This window comes from Canis lupus, chromosome 18 (genome assembly GCF_048164855.1).
Source record: "Canis lupus baileyi chromosome 18, mCanLup2.hap1, whole genome shotgun sequence".
NCBI classification, from domain to species: Eukaryota; Metazoa; Chordata; class Mammalia; order Carnivora; family Canidae; genus Canis; species Canis lupus.
The window spans coordinates 45,079,863-45,096,716 of NC_132855.1; the positions used below are offsets into that span (position 1 = coordinate 45,079,863).

General features: G+C 39.0%; 1 long non-coding RNA gene across 1 annotated transcript in view; it reads left to right on the top strand.

Annotated features, from left to right (window-relative positions):
- LOC140609118 (uncharacterized) overlaps window positions 1-4,010 on the top strand; it is a 48,419-nt gene extending 44,409 nt beyond the window's left edge. Inside the window, exon 4 of the long non-coding RNA XR_012011074.1 lies at window positions 3,778-4,010. This is a non-coding gene — a long non-coding RNA (uncharacterized lncRNA). The remainder of the gene's footprint in view (window positions 1-3,777) is intronic.
- Window positions 4,011-16,854: the final 12,844 nt, after the last annotated feature.

Sequence of the window (16,854 nt, forward strand, 5' to 3'; positions counted from 1 at the left end):
GTGACACACATGTATATACATGTATATATAAATATGAATATATATATCTCACATCTTCTTTATCCATTTATCTATTGATGGATACTTGGATTACTTCCATATCTTGGTCATTATAAAGACTGCTACAGTAAACTTAGGGTATATATATATATATATATATATATATATATATATATATATATTTTTTTTTTTTTTTTTTAAGATTTTATTTATTTACTCCTGAGAGACACAGAGAGAGAGAGAGAGGCAGAGGGAGAAGCAGGCTCCATGCAGGGAGCCCGACGTGGGACTCAATCCCAGGATTCCAGGATCACGCCCTGGACTGAAGGCGGCGCTAAACTGCTGAGCCACCTGGGCTGCCCAGGGTATACGTTTTTTTCAAATTATTGTTTTCATCTTCTTGGGTAAATACCCAGTAGTGGAATTATCAAATCATATGATATTTATATTTTTAACTTTTTGAGGAAACTTATTTCTACCTTGGCTTCCCCAGTTTACATTCCCACCAACAGTGGATAAGGAAGGGTTCCTTCTTAACCACATCTTTGTCAACACTTGCTTTTTCTTATCTTTTTGATTAGGTGACAGATGGTGGCTACCCTTGTGGTGAGCATAGCATAATACACAGAGAAGAAAAATTGAATCACTTTGTTGTATACCTGAAACTAATGTAACATTATATGTCAACTACACTTAAATTTAAAAAAGTGACATTGAGATGCCTAGGTGGCTCAACGGTTGAGCATCTGCTTTCAGCTTGGGGTGTGATCCCGGTCTAGGGATCGAGTCCCACATTGAGCTCCCTGCAGGGCACCTGCTTCTCCCTCTGCCCATGTGTCTGCCTCTCTCTGTGTATCTCTCATGAATAAATAAATGAAATCTTAAAAATGTAACATTGTAGGAACAGTTTTATAGATAATTTCTCAAATCAAGAACAGAGTGTCTAATATAGAGCTAAAGAGATTATATCTTTGAAATACAGCAAAAATAAATGAAATTGTAGAGTTACTGAGCAACTTTTTGTTTGTTTGGATTTTGGCAATTTACTTATATATTAGTCTTACCATGTATTAATAATACTGTCTCTCTTAATAGGGAGGATTCTACTTGTTAACTTTTAGAGGCAGATCCCAGTGGTAAATATTGACTATATCTTCTAATTTTTCAAGAGATAGACTTATTTATCCACATTTGGTTTTGATTGATACTTGCCAAATGCATCAAAGTGGAAGACTTTAAGCTCAATAAACAGTTCATGGCACTGAGGCAATATTTTCATTTACTTGTCTTTTAACATTTTCAAAATAGTCTCTTGTTGTAATGGCTCTTAAGGCACCTGGGTGGCTCTGTTGATTGAGCATCTGACTCTTTGATTTCAGCTCAGGTCATAATCTCATCATGAGATGAAGCCCAACTTGGGCTCTGTGCTCAGCAGGGAGTCTGCTTGAAATTTTCTCCCTCTCTCCCTCTGCCCCTTCCCTCTCTCTTCTTTCTGTGTTCTCTCTCTCTCTCTTTCAAATAAATAAACAAATCTTTAAAAAATGGCTCTTACAAGTGGCAATCCTCCCGGTTTGTAATCACTATGACTTGATGAGTTTGTTCTGGTGAAATTTTATGGTGGCTGGAGAAAAATCGGGTTTCTTTTAGTATCTCTTCTCTTAATTTCTTTACTTACAATTTTCAATTTCCCTAGAGATTTTTTAGAAAGAAAGTACATTCCCTTCCCTGTGCAAAATTGCTGTCTTGTTCCTTGATATCTCATTTTTCATGGTGACCACAGCTGAAATATTTTTTCTTCTTTGTTAAACCTGGTTGTCTCCACTGTGCCCATTGCTTTGTGAAACAATGAGATTGATGGCAGTATTTTGCATTCACCTGACTGTTCCTACCAATCTCTACCAATCCATTTTCATTTTAATGCTTTTCATGAAAGGCAAGCAGAGGAAATCAAATAAACTTGCATAATTCTGTTTTGAAATTCAGCTTATTATTCTCAGTTTGAAGGGTGGCAGCTAGACAACACAGAGGCAGCTGGATGAGGTCCAGGGTTTGCTGGGCGCTGGTGAATTTTAAGGTATGGTTAATACTTTTCGATGGTCTCTTCCTAGATTTTATTTAATAATGATAATTAAATTTTAGCTAAGTACCTTGGATGATTGGCTTTGTTATTTTTCCTCATAAGAAAAAAAAAACAAATGGTGTAGAATGGACTTGTGATTAATTGTATTATTTTCTCTTCAAAGATGGGAAAATAGTCTCATGTAAACATTCTTTTCCTCGCCATGCTACATTACTAAAATGCTGATGTTGGGCATTTGTAGTTGACTTAGGTATTGAGCACAAAAATTGTGCTGGGTTCTTTATGAATAAGCAGCATGATCCCTGTTGATCATCTAAGTGTTTATCTTTCCTACTAATTAGAAGGCTCATTTTATACCCACTTTTATACACTAAATTGGGAGCTCTCAACACAGGACTGTTTTCAGAATCCTTGGAAAATAGCGCCTGCAGTGAAGCTTAGGTGCTAATGCTTTATTGGTCCAATCCAGGGCAATGGAGTGACAGAAAAGAGAAGTTAGGTGAAGAAGGAGGAAAACAAATAAAAGTGATGCATTAGTGAGCTATCCTTTGTTTTACAGAAAGCCACAGGTGGTCTTAGAGCCACACAAGAGGCCTCCTGTCAGGATGTTCAGAAGTACTTTACCCTCAAAAGGTCCACTATAGTAAAGCTAATTGTAGCAAAGCAAATTTATCTACTGGCTTTCGCCCATCTCTTTTCTTTCCCTGGTTAAAGTAAACTCTATGGGGTGTTGACAGAGCTATATTTTTGGGTTTGTCACTAGATTGTGCAGCTAAGGAATCCAAATCCTATGTCCTGTAACTGGATACTTCATCTGAGTCAAAAGTGATTTGAAGGGACAGAGATTACAGGCTTTGCCAGCTGCTGACAGCTGAATCACACAGCTCTGGGTCTTTGAATTGGTGTACAAGGTGATGATGGTACAACAGGCTGAAGACCCAGGAGGTGGGTGACATGGAGAGAACCTGAGGATATGTATGTGATATATTTAATATGAGTATATTACATCATGAACTAGAGGGTATTATGCTAAGCGAAATAAGTCAGTCAGAGAAAGACAATTATCATATGATCTCATTCATATGTGGAATTTAAGATAAAAGAGAGAATCATAGAGGAGGAGAGGAAAAAATAATACAAGAAGAAATCAGAGAGGGAGACAAATCATAAGGGGCTCTTAATCATTGGAAATAAACTGAGGGTCTCTGGAGGGGAGGAGTAGGAGGGTGAAGTGACTGGGTGATGGACATTAAGGAGGGCTCGTGATGTAATGAGCACTGGCTGTTATATAAGACTGATGAATCACTGACCTCTACCTCTGAATCCAATAGTACATTATATATTAATTGAATTTAAATAAAAAATTAAAAAAATATTGTGGGAAATAAACTAGATAGAGAAACATATAATGTAAAACATGTATTTACATTCAACAAATTCCTAAAAGATAAAAACTGCTACTTTGGAGGAAAAAAAAGAAAAAAAATAAGTGTGTTCCATCCTTATGTGTGATTCTTTGCTATAAGCCCTGAAGAGAAGTTATTACTGCCTTCTACTACTGCTTACTTTGTATATTCATGTCTCCCTCAGCTTTCTTATTTACTTATTTATTTTTAATTTTTTTGTGTATTTTAGTTTTTCTAGGGTGGGCTAATACGTCCTTTTCTTCTTCTGTTTTTTTTTCTTTTTCTTTTCAGAAACAGAGAGTGCACTATGCCATAGCATGAAGAAAGTAATTGCTTGATTGAAAAAGTACCAAGTTGAGAGATACTATTCAATAATGTACAATGTCATTTTCAACAATGAAGGCAAGTGAAGTGAAGATATAGATGATTGTGTTACATTGATTTGTAATCTGGCATTGAGTATAAATGTTAATAATTTGATCATTCACAATTAATAAATGTGCTTTGAGATGGTCTAAACAAAAGAGTTAGAAAAATGATGAGCAATATTATGGGAATTTAGTCATTAGTGATATACCAAGACCCAAATTCTTGTAAAGGAAAAGATAAGATGATTTAGATGACTTGCTCCTGATACCATGACTGTATTGAATACTGAGGTCTGAACTGACCATGGAGTAAGATTTTGACTAATCTTACTAAATTACATATTCTGGGTACAAAGCCCAGTTCTACTTTCTAGTTTTGTGACTTTGAGGAGTTATTCATCCTCTTCAAAACTTTAGTTTCCTCATATGTAAAATGGCAATAATATTAGCATTTCACTGTGCTCCATAAAACCAATAGGTTTTTTTTTCTTTTTTTCCTATTGTTATTATATAAAGGAAATAAATGTAGTGACTTGGGCACATAATATCTTAGTATAGACTTTTCAATATTTGAAATGTAAGTGGCTCTCAGACTCTTTCCCTATGAAACCCTGAAGGTACCACAATGCCTTTTTCCTATTCCATCTTTTCCACTCTACTAAGAATTGCAATTTGCAAATAATAGTGTTCAAATCACTCTTTGAACTGTATCTCACTTCATTTTTCATGTAGTTTGCTGCCCACTATCTGCAAACAATTCAGATTTTCATTGTTTCTTCAGATGGGATTCTCTTATAATGCTACTATCAGTCTCCTTTGGGTCCATGATTTCCATGTTAAGAAGCATTCTACTAAATATTTCAGTCAAGCAGTTGACAGAGATTTATCGAGCAACTTTATAGCACATGTTAGGTGTGATATAAAGCATTAGACATTCAGCAATGAAAAAGACTGAGTTCTTAATTTGCAGATGCTTATTCTATAGACTGTTGGATACTTAGGAAAGGATAATTTTCAGTGCTGATAGAGGTGATAATAGTAAGGAAACCGGATGAGATTGAAAACCTTGGTAAGGAGGATCGCATCTTCTGATGGGAGGGCTGACTTCCCAGTGTGCTCTGCTGTTGAAAGAAGAGCTTGGGTGGTCTTTGTTTGCTTGTTTGATCTTTATAGCTGAGGATTCCTCCGTCTTTGTTTTTGGTAACACTTACCTCCAACATATTTAATTTGATATCAGGCCTGCTAAAGTCATATTTGAAAATAAGGCTATTCTATTTCTCCTAGTCCTAAGCTTTAACACATGCACAAAATTCAACTACCGAGTCAGATGACTCCAGTGCTGATATATGTCTTTACTGTGGCAGACATGTTTCAGGAAGTCAACTTCTGGTATGCAGGGGTATTTAGTTCATGATTTCTCTAATGACTTTCCCAAAGGCCTCGAAGTCTTAATATTACATGAGATAGCACATATTTTAAATTCTTATCTAGCACTTAAAAAAAAAGGTTTTAACTAACATGTTAATAATCATTTGAGTTGCCTATTGATGTATCTTTTTGGTGTATCTTGGAAATATATCCTTGCATATTGTAGCATGTAACTGGATAATATTTTTAGCTATCAAGATTTTTTTTCTTTTTATATTTTCTACTTTTCCATCCTCCTATTTAAAGAATTAGTTGGCTCTGGACTTTTTGCCAAGCACAGGTATGGAGCAAGTCAGAAAATGCAGTACCTCACAAACCTTTGTAGCCAGTCAGTTATTTAAGGAATGTTTATGGACCCTTCTAAGTGCCAGGCACTATTCTGGGTGTTGGGTGTTGGGGAAATAAGCACTGGAAAGAAAAAAAAAAGACAAAAACCAAACAGATTAAAAAACAAACAAATCCTTCTGATAGACTTTGATAGACTATAGACTTTGTGGGGGTTACTATTTTTCAGAAGGTCTTAAAGCATTAGAAAAATGTGGGGACTATTGCAGAGGAAGCAGAAGGAAGGAAATTCATGGCACAAAACAATTTGATAAGAAAAATGAAAAGAGATGGGATTTTTGAGACTGAAAGTCTAAACCGTTCCTGAGTTGGATAATGATATGGGTTGCAGTATGTCCTCCAGAAGTGATATGTTAAAGTCCTAACCTTCGGTACCTGGGAATGTTAACTTATTTGGAAACAGGATCCTTGTAAATGTAATCAAGTCAAGATGAGGTCGTTAGAGTGGGTCCTAAATCCAATATGACTCGTATGCTAATCAGAAGGGCAGAAGGGGAAAAGCACCATGAGAAGACAGAGAAACACAGGGGAAACTCCATGTGATGACCAGGCAGAGATTGGCATGATGCAACTACAAGCCAGGGAATGCCAATGGTTTTGGCCACCCCCAAAAGGTAGGTCGAGGCAAGGAAGTATTCCACTTGGATTCTCAAAGGAAGCATCACCCTGATGACCCCTGGACGTGGGACTTCTAATTTCCAGAACTGTGAGAGAATAAATCTTCCTGGTTTTAAGCCACAAAGTTTGTGTTATTTTGTTATCGTGACTCTGAGAAGTGGATAACAAGTAGTGAGGAAAGAGTGTAGTAGGACAAAGGAGGATTATGAGATGTGAGTGGGGGTAGGAGTGAGGAGCTGGTTTTGGAGAAGCTGCTCAAGATGGTAACTACTGCCCATGACAGTCAAAAGCACCTACCTGGCAGCATATTCATTTGGTAGGCCTGCCATGACAAAATATCACAGACTGTGTGCTTTAATCTCAGAAATTTATTTTTTTTCACAGTTCTGGAGGCTAGACATCCAAGATCAAGTTTGTTGGCAGGGTTCATTTCTTCTGAGGTCTCTGTTCTCGGCTTAGAGATGGCTGCCTTCTCACTGTGTCCTCATGGGGGGCTTCTGTGGGTACATGTCTGTATCTATGATTTCTCATCTTATAAGGACACCAGGCAGGTTGGGTTAGGGCTAACTACATGCACATTTGAGCTTATTTCAACCCAATCACCTCTTTAGGCCTTATCTCTAAGTCACATTGTGAAGTTGTGGGGGTACCTCAGAACTTTAATATATGAATCTGGGGGGACACAATTCAGTCCAAAACAGGCAAGGAGTGGCATATATGCACATCCAGGATCTCTGTGGGAACTGGACAACAGATTTCCCCATATTTCCTCAGAGGCAACCTGCCTTTGCCCACACATGTGGACTGCAGTAGTTGTTTTAGATGGCGCATGTGAAGCTTTCATTTTGTTGGTACTTTCCTTGGTGCTCACCCAACAGAAGCAACCTCTGTCATTGCCTAAGACTTGGTTTTTATATAGTTTATCCCACGTATACATCTCCCCTTAGTCAACTTTAGGACCCGGGTAAGCCTATGAAAAGGAGACCTAATGGGAAGGGTAGAAGTCCTTTACACTTGTATTGAGGGGGGCTAATAAAACAGCTTGGTACCTGTGATATGGGACAATCATTAATGATACTCCAACTACAAGTATTCAGTATATTCCACTGATGAATATTTATACCAATAAGTATATAAATACTCTTGAAAAAAAAATACTCTTGGGCCTGCCTGTCCATGAAAATGTAAATATGTAGATTATGCCTAATTAAAGGAAGAAGAGAGTTAACTGTAGTCAACAAGGCACATAAGAGATTAGAAACACAATTAAGGATGTAGAAAGCAGGGAGTACTAACTCTTCCATTTATCAAAAGTGCAGTGTACAGGATATTGTCTATTCCCTGAAAAGATTACTTTGGTGTGTTTTTATAAGAGATGACTAGCAAAGCTTGCTTCTTAGGAGTTTTGGGGGTATAGAAATGGTTGCCTCATCCAGGCTTGAATGCAAAGCTAGGAACTATGGCCAAGGACAGTGCTGGGACTGCTTGGATGATGTCACTGTCAGACGGAAGTCAATAGTCAGGCTGTGTATATTGTGTTTGGCCAAGGCCTTCAAGTCTACATGTGGTAGGGATACGAGTATACATGGTCTGGACAGTGCTGCTGCTGTGAACTGTGGAGAAATCTCAGTAGTCACCAAAAGGGTGCTAAGTTGTCCCATTGGAGGAGTGGGGAGGGAAATACAATTGCAGGAACAGAAAGTATTCCTCATTCTGTATTCAATAAGTTGGCCACCTTTTCATATTGCTCCTGTGTTTCCTTGTTAGCCTAAAATAATTCCTAAAATTCTCATTGTTGGCTAGGAGATGGAAGCTTTTCAATTTATATTCAACTACTGACATTCACCGGTATGTTGTAGGGCCATTTGAAAAAGTTCAGATTCTCAACTAATAATATAGCCATGAAATTTGTTGACAAGGAAAAGACCGCATAGCTGTGTTGAGAGGCATCCACTTCTGGACTTACTCTTTATCACAGTATTTCTTAAAATATACAGAGTCACCTGGAGGCTTGTTAAGGATATAGCTTCCCTGACCCCACATCAGATTTACAGAATCAGAATCTTTGGATTTTGCATTTTTTTCAAACACTTGGAGTCATTCTTGGTACCCTACAATTTGAGAAGTGCTCTACACGTTATTCAAATTTACAACTGAGCAAAATTATGAGTTATGACAACTCATGAACCTTCTTGAGTTTGTTCTCAAGTAGATGCAGTTATGAATGTAGTATATGAAAATGCTGAGGTTCTAGTGATTATTATTTCTGAGAGCAAGAAAAGCAGCAGAGGAGACTTGGAGATGTCTTTTTTTGTTTGCCCATTTGCTCTCCATTCTCTTTCTCCTTCCTCTTATCAGTAAATAACAAACACGAACCATAGAAAGAATAGGAAAAAAGCAAAAGAATCTTAAAAACATTCATTTTTTAAAATAGAATGCCCTGAATATTGTGGGAACTTTATAGGACTTAAAAACATCTCAGGTGAACAGAGTTTTATTAATCATTACAATTTTTGGTTGGTGACACAGGATTATCACTAGTCTATGCCTACCCCACCTCTTGAAATTCACTACTAATGGAAGAACTAGAAACTTATCAATAGCTTACATTTACTTCTGTATTTCTCTCCTATTCCATGCCTGTAGATATGTATACCACCCTAAGTTTTATCTCCCTGGTTTTTTATTGAGAAGTATTTACCCCATATATTAGATGCCAAATAATATATCGTTAACCTTAAAACTCAGTGTTGTTTTCTGGGACATGTCATTTTCAACCTCCCTGTTATTCATTCATGTTGTTGCATGTAGACATAGTTTATTCTAATTCTTACTTTTTCAAAATAACACCTTATTATGATAAACATCTCTGTTTATTTATTTATTGATGGGTATTTTACAAATTTTACAGTATTTTCATGGTATGAGCACTGTGTCCATGCATATTAGTTCACATTTCTTTCCTAAAATTTGGTATAGCCTCAGAGAACCATTACTGAACTATAGCGTAGTATGGTTATACATACCTTTAAAAGGGAATGCCAAATTGTCCCTCAAAGTTGATATACCACTGGAAATGTAAAGAAATCACACTGACTTCCATCACCTCCAACATTTCATATTGCCAGATTTCTTTATTTTTTCAATCAAGTGGGTTAAAATGATATTTTATTATGTGTCTGATTTGCATTTTCTGAGTGACCAGTGTTGTTGAGGATTTCTTCTTATGCTTATTCTCAATAGGTGTTTCATTTTCTTTTTTTTTTTTTTTTTAAGATTTTATTTATTTATTCATGAGAGACGCACAGAGAGAGAGAGAGACAGAGACAGAGACAGAGACAGAGACACAGGCAGAGACACAGGCAGAGGGAGAAGCAGGCTCCATGCAGGGAGCCTGACGTGGGACTGGATCCCAGGTCTCCAGGATCATGCCCTGGGCCAAAGGCAGGCACCAAACCACTGCGCCACCCAGCCTGCCCAGGTGTTTCATTTTCTGTAAAACACCTGCTGGTATCTTGCCTGTTACATATTTCATATTCATTTTTCTTTATTGGTTTCTAGGGATTCTTTATATGTTTTAATACTAATCTTTTGTTACTTTTTACATGCTATTAATATTTTCTACATGTTTTAGATTGACTTTTCACTTATATTAAGGTATCTTTTTTCCCCTCTACGATTTGGGAATTTTCTCTCTTGTTGAAGCTCTTCTTCCATATCTCAAGGGCAGAAAGATGTAACTTATATATTTTTAAGTTTGAAAGTTTTGCTTTAAACACTGCTAGGAGCTGACTTTGATGTCTGGGGTGAGGTGAAGAGTTCTTTTTAGTTTTTTCATGTGGAGAACTAATTTTTTTTAGCTCCATTTCTTGCATTGTCCTTCCTTTCTCCTCTGGGTGACCATGTCACTTCTACCACCTGTCAAAGTTCCATATGTGGTATGGGCTTATTTCTGGATTCTGTTTTTTTCTCCTGGTCAGGTTTTCCTTCCTCATGTTAATATCATTTTGCCTCTCTAGTATAGCATTGTAATAAGTCTATATATCTGGTAGGACAAATCTCCTTTCTTCTCTTCTGAGGTGTAATTTTTGGCTCTTTGCTCTTCCATAGGCATTTTAGAACTATTTTGTTTTTCTAATTCTATAAAAGAATTCATTGGCATTTTGATTGGAGATGCATTACATTTATAAGTCAATTTGGGGAGAACTGATATTTTTGTGATATGAAGACTTCCTATCCATGAGCATAGAAGAGTTCTCCATTTATTTATGTCTACTTCAATGTTTTCCTTAATGTTTTATAACACATCATTTTAATTTATTTTATAATTTTTTTTTTGTTCTACCCTTTTAAAAAAGATTTTATTTGTTCATGAGAGACACAGAGAGAGATTGAGGCAGAGACATAGGCAGAGGGAGAAGCAGGCTTCCTGCAGGGAGCCCGATGTGGGACTTGATCTCGGGACTCCAGGATCACACCCTGAACTGAAGGCAGATGCTCAACTGCTGAGCCACCCAGGCATCCCATTGGTTCTACTTTAAATATTGTCTTAAACATTTTCTAATTCTTTGCTACATGAATCTGTTTCTCATAGGTGGTGATAATTTTGATTACTTGATTTATCCAGGCTGTAATTGTAATTTTCTATAGTTGCAAATAATAAACAATCTGTGAAGAGACATTAAGACCATGCACATATCCTACTCGTCATCAAGAGTTTGATATCAGACTCAAATTCAGCTTACTTTGTTCAAGGCTTGATGTGGAACTATATTATTGGGCCTGTGAAAACTTTGGGTAACTTTGCCCTTTCCAAATGTGCTGGCTCAATCTGGCTAGGTGCTACCCTGGCTCCCATCTACTCAGAATTCCAGCAGCTCTGGTATCAACTCTCCACCTTTACCAACTGCCCATAAGTATTTCATTCCATAGCCATGAGAAGTTCTTGTTAGGCTCTAGGCTTCTATATTTCACCATTCCTACTATTTGCTTTTTAAAGCTCAGGTCTGGATAGTCTGTCTATGTTTTGGTGGGGGAGAGTACCCATGCCTGAGGACCAGAGTGCCGTATAACTGAGGCTTGGTGGTAGCAGAACAGGAGGTTCAGTCTCTCAGAGCTTCTAGACTTTGGAAGCCAATGACTTCTGGTCTTATTAGAGTATAATTTCTCATATGATAGAAATATTTTTTCCCAGTATTAAGATAACTCAAACCTATGTGCTATCATATTTGAAGCACTCAGCATTTAAAAAAATAAAAAGCAAAATTTTAAGCTACTTACTTCTTCAGTTGACAGATCTAGTGTATTAGGGAAATCAAGATATTTCTAAAATATTAGAATGTTTTAAAACTGAGGTTAGCAATTACATTCCTTGAAAAGCCATGCAAGGCAGAAAATTGGGTTGTTAGATGATTTCTAGATTTAACCCAGGATGATAATACCAGATCCTTTTAAAAAGTTTTGAAATACCTGATATCATAACTTAAAATATGTTCTGAAGTGAATTGTTATTTTTTTCACAATTTTTCTTTACTTTTAGGAAAATTACTTTTTATGAGCACAATGAATAAAAGAAATAGAAAACAGTTTTAGAGGATTTTAAATTGTTGAACACATTAAGATAAATGCTAGAAATTTTCCCCTTTTCTTTTATTAAGGAGACAGCCATATTCCAATTTCTTTCACTTATTTTGTAATAGCACTCTCTGATTTGAAAGATTTCAAGTTGAAAATCTATAGGTAGTGAACAGAAAATACCATGGGGATGATTTGAATTGCTAGAGGTTGGCATTCTATCATGTGCAGAAACATATCATGGCAGTGAATGTCAATGCAGCTGCATGTTGTTTTCTTGGAGGGGGGATATTATTAAAAGGATTTGATTGGCTACATAAATTTAATGATGCACTAATTTTTAAAGTGCTTTTGATTCTTGAAACTCTTACATAACTTCAAGAGTTAAAAAACTCAACTTAATAGCAATAACTTTTGTACTTAAAAAAATTTTATTATTATTATTTTTTAAAGATTTTATTTATTTACATTTTTGAGAGAGAGAGAGTGAGCAGAGAGGCAGAGGAGGAGGGAGAAAATCCTAAGCAGACCCCCTGGTGAGCATGGAGCCAGACCTGGTCTTGGTCTCAGGACCCTGAGATCATGATCTGAGCCGAAGCCAAGTGACACATAATTGAATGAGCCACCCAGGCACCCCTAACTTTTGTACTTTAAAAACTATTTTGAGGGATCCCTGGGTGGCGCAGCGGTTTGGCGCCTGCCTTTGGCCCAGGGCGCGATCCTGGAGACCCGGGATCGAATCCCACGTCGGGCTCCCGGAGCATGGAGCCTGCTTCTCCCTCTGCCTATGTCTCTGCCTCTCTCTCTCTCTCTCTCTCTCTGTGACTATCATGAATAAATAAAAAAATTTAAAAAAAAATAAAAAATAAAAAAAAAATAAAAACTATTTTGAAATAGGACAAATGAGTCTGTACTCCACTTCCCCTCCTCCACATGGAGACAGAAGTAAAAATCCTATGGCTGCTAATCTTTTTTTCAAATCTGGATTTATTTTAACAATGTTGCCAGAACACATTTTGCAATTGTATTATTCGATTATCTTTTGGGAACTGTATTGTTTCCTAGGGACGCTGTGGCTAATTACTACAAACTTATGTCTTGAAATAACTTATGTCTTTCTCAGTTTTGGAGACCAGAAGTCTAAAACCAAGTTGTCCACAGGGCTGTTCTCCCTCTGAACACTCTAGAGGAGAATCTATTCCTTGATTCTTCCCACTTTTTGGTGATTCTTGCCTTGTGCTGGTATCACTTCAATCTCTGCCTCCATGATCGTGTTGGCTTTCTTTGTGGGGCTTCTTCTCTGTGTTTCTGAGTCAAAACTTCTGCCTTTCTCTTATAAGGATACATATCATTGCTTTTCAGAGACACCTGGAAATTCTGGAATAAGCTCCTTTTCTCCATATCATTAATTACAGCTTCTGCCATACAAGGAACTATTCACAGATTTTGGGGGCTAAGATGTAGACTTATCTTTTGGGGACCACAATTTTGCTGACTACATTTCATCCTCCTCAAATCATATTCATCCCATATGTAAAATACATTTTCTCTGTCCCAACATCTCCAAAAGTCTTAAAGCATTTCAGCATTAACTCTAAGTCCAAAAATCTCATCTAAACATGATTGCTTGGGCACCTGAGTGGCTCAGTCGGTTAAGCGTCTGACTCTTGATTTTTGGCTCAGGTCATGTTCTCAGGGTCGTGAGAAGACTCCTTGCATCAGACTCTGTGCTCAGTGGGGAGGGAGTCTGATAGTCTCTCTCACCCTCTGCCTCTCCCTCCACTCTCTCTCAAATAAATAAATCTTAAATAAACACAATTGCTAAAAATGTCCCAAATCTCATAATCTAAATCATCTGCTTAAGACATAGAGGAGACTCTAAGTATAAGCCACCTTGGAACAACATTTCCTTTCCAAATGTAGACCTGTGAAACAAGGTCTAGAAAACAAGTTATCTGCTTCCCAAATACAGTGGCGGGACAGACATAGCATATCAGCCACAGACATTCCCATTCCAAAAGAAAGACAATAAAAGAAATAAGAGTCACTGAGAGTTGACTAGGGTAGGCTAAATGTTGACCCCCCGAAGGTATGTTAATGCCCTAGTTTCCAGATCCTGTGATTATTGCCTTATTTAGTAATAGAACTGGTTTGACTAAGGACCTTGAAGAAAGGAACTGTCTGGATTACCTCAGTAGATTCTATCACATGTATTCCTATAAGAGAAAGGCGGAGCGACTTTCAGACAGGCAGGCACACAGAGGAGAAGACAAAGAGGAGAAGGCACTATGACCCCAGCAGTAGGGACTGAAGTGATGCAGATGCAAGACAAGAAATACCAAGGAATGTCTATAGCCTCCAGAAGCTTGGAGAGGCAAAGAACAATTCTCTCAGAAGAGGCATAATCCTGCTGGCATCTTGATTTGAGACCTCTGCACCATCCAGATCTGTGAGAGAATACATTTCTATTGTTTTAAGCTATCAAGTTGTAATTTATTACAGCAGCCCCAGGAAATGAATATAGGAGCATTTGAAGTTTTCTTGCTCAAGATTGAATTACTTCTCCTTTATGTAGTATAAATATTTTTGACCAATGAAATCTTCAGCATTAACATTCATTTCCAAATCATGCATCACTGACAGGCAATAATAAGTAAAATCACGATTGAAAAGGAAGCCATGACATCCGTGTGTTTTCTGCCCTTGTCAATGTGGGGGGAGAGGATGTTTGTTAGTTTGTTGAAAAAATTAAATAGTCACATACTATGGAAGTTCCACTAGGTGTCAAATTTTGCTTCCTTTGTTGTGTGTAGACAAATTTCAGGACAGAAAAAAAAATTAGCTCATATATTGTATCAGATAGGGCCTATAAGGAAAGCAGACAACAGCTATTTTCACAGAGGTAATTAATGTGAGGATGTAAACAAGTGGGCACTGGACAACCGAGGAGGGAAGGGGGAACAATGAGGCTGTGCAGAGGCAGTAAGTGAGGGGAGCAGCTGCCAGCCCTTGGGAACAGGGGGCAAAGGGGAGAGGCTATGGTGATTAGATCCGATAGGCTCAGAGGAGGGACTCTGTGGGTCCTGTCCTGGCATCTTTAAGGTGACACAGGTGGCTGGTCTTGGAGTGTGGAAAACGTAGAGACTGGAGTTGGCTGTTACTGCAGCCAGCTGCTGTAGCTGGGCTGACGTGGTAGCGTCTGTGACCCCGGCCCAAGAGGGAGGCGACACAGAGGGGCAGGCATCCTCCGCCTCCTCCAGCCCCGCATCCCTCGGCTCTGCTCCCGGGGCCTGGCAGGGGCTGAGAGGCGCAGCCGCGTGGGCAGCCGTGGGCAGCCGTGGGCAGACGTGTGCGGCCAGTGCCAGCCCCGGCCCGCGAGCTCGGGGGGGGGTGGGTAGGTTTGCAGGGAGCTGGGGAGCTTAAGAGCCGTCTCAGACGTGGGCACGTCATATAGAAATGGAGACTAATGAGGCGGCCTGTCATTTTAACTAAAAAAAAATAGTCTTGTTTTCTTTCCTAAGTTCTTAAGCATCATTTACTTCATTTGGAGCGAGTGAAAGGCAGGCTGCTGGCGCACGGGCGCTGCTTGTTAGTCCAGGGGAGGGTGGACGGTCTGGGACTGCTCCTGGGACTGGGTTGCGGGCCCCCCCGCGGAGGGAGAGCGGGAGCATTTCCAGAACTGAAGTGTCAGCTCTTCTGGGTCTCTCAGGGCCGATTGGTGGGGGCGGGGGTGTGTGAGGTGGATGGAGGGATGCTCTCGAGTTAGGGATGCGGTAGTGGCTGCATTAAAGGAAGATGCGTTTGCACAAAAGAAATAGCAGCTACGTTTAGTCTTGGGAACCATTTAGAACCGCTGCCAAGTGTTCCACTTAGTCTTAAAAATGGATGCAATTTGAGAAAATTATACTCCTGGCAAGCTATTTTACTGGAATCAGAGGGCAGTGTGATATTTTCCAGTTATGTTTCTCTTGAAAGGGGACTTCTTTTAGTAAGAAAAGGTTTGCCGTTGACATGTCTGAGGACCAATGCTGTCTTGCTGTCCCCCACCAGCCCTTACTGGTGCACAGAGGTCCAACATGCTATAGCTCCTCAGCATATGGTCTCAGAACATTCTTTTTGTGTGAATTGTGTTTCTTGACCTGGACGTTTGCCTCTTGCCCCAAGTACATTCAGTTAGGAAGGTGCAGGGCTGTGGCACCAACTCTTGAAAGGGGTGGAGGACTTACATGGAACCTCTGGCTCTTTTGTGACCTTTCAAGATACCTGGAGTGGCTTCCCAGTATCCACTGGGGTGCCCCAGAAGGTATGGATCTATGGCTATGTGTTAGCTACTCTTAGCATCATTTTCTCCAAAGGCTCTCTCTGCTGTTGTCTATTCGGCACTCTCCTGAGCATTGGTGCTTTCTGCCATAATTTTACCTTCTTCTCTCATATTTATGTTCTCACTATCTGAGAGAGTGAATTTTTTTTTTAAACATAAGTGTTCCAGAAGATGTATACTCATGATGCCCACATGAATACCCTGCTCCCCCTGCTTAGACTTTGCCACTCTTCTGTGGACCACCATGGCTATCCCTCCTGCAGACCTCTGGGGCAGGTGCCTACCTTGAAGTCTCAGAAAAGGAAGGGAGTGGCATGGAAGGGAAAGGAAGAATAGAAGGAGTAAGAAAAGTTGAATCAGGAAAATTTTAATACATATTCCCTGAAGCTTTTCTTTTAAAAAATGTAAAAGGCTGGGGCTAGAGTTGGGAGTAGGGAGACAGAGGAGAGCTCAGATGGAAAGAAAAAAAGTAGAGGAACAGGAGATAACAAAGGCCTCCAGTATATCGAGCAGAGAAAAGAAAGAATGAAAAGGATTCACTGCCAAGCCCCCCAGCCCCCACCCCCCCCCACGTCAACTGCACAACTGCAGACCATCCAGTGTGACATGTTCATCTATGGGCAAGTCCCTCTGAACAGACGGTTGAGGATTCAAATTTCAAATGGTTGCTCATGGTGCCAGGTGTTTCTCCCATGCTCCCCTGGTATGTTTGCT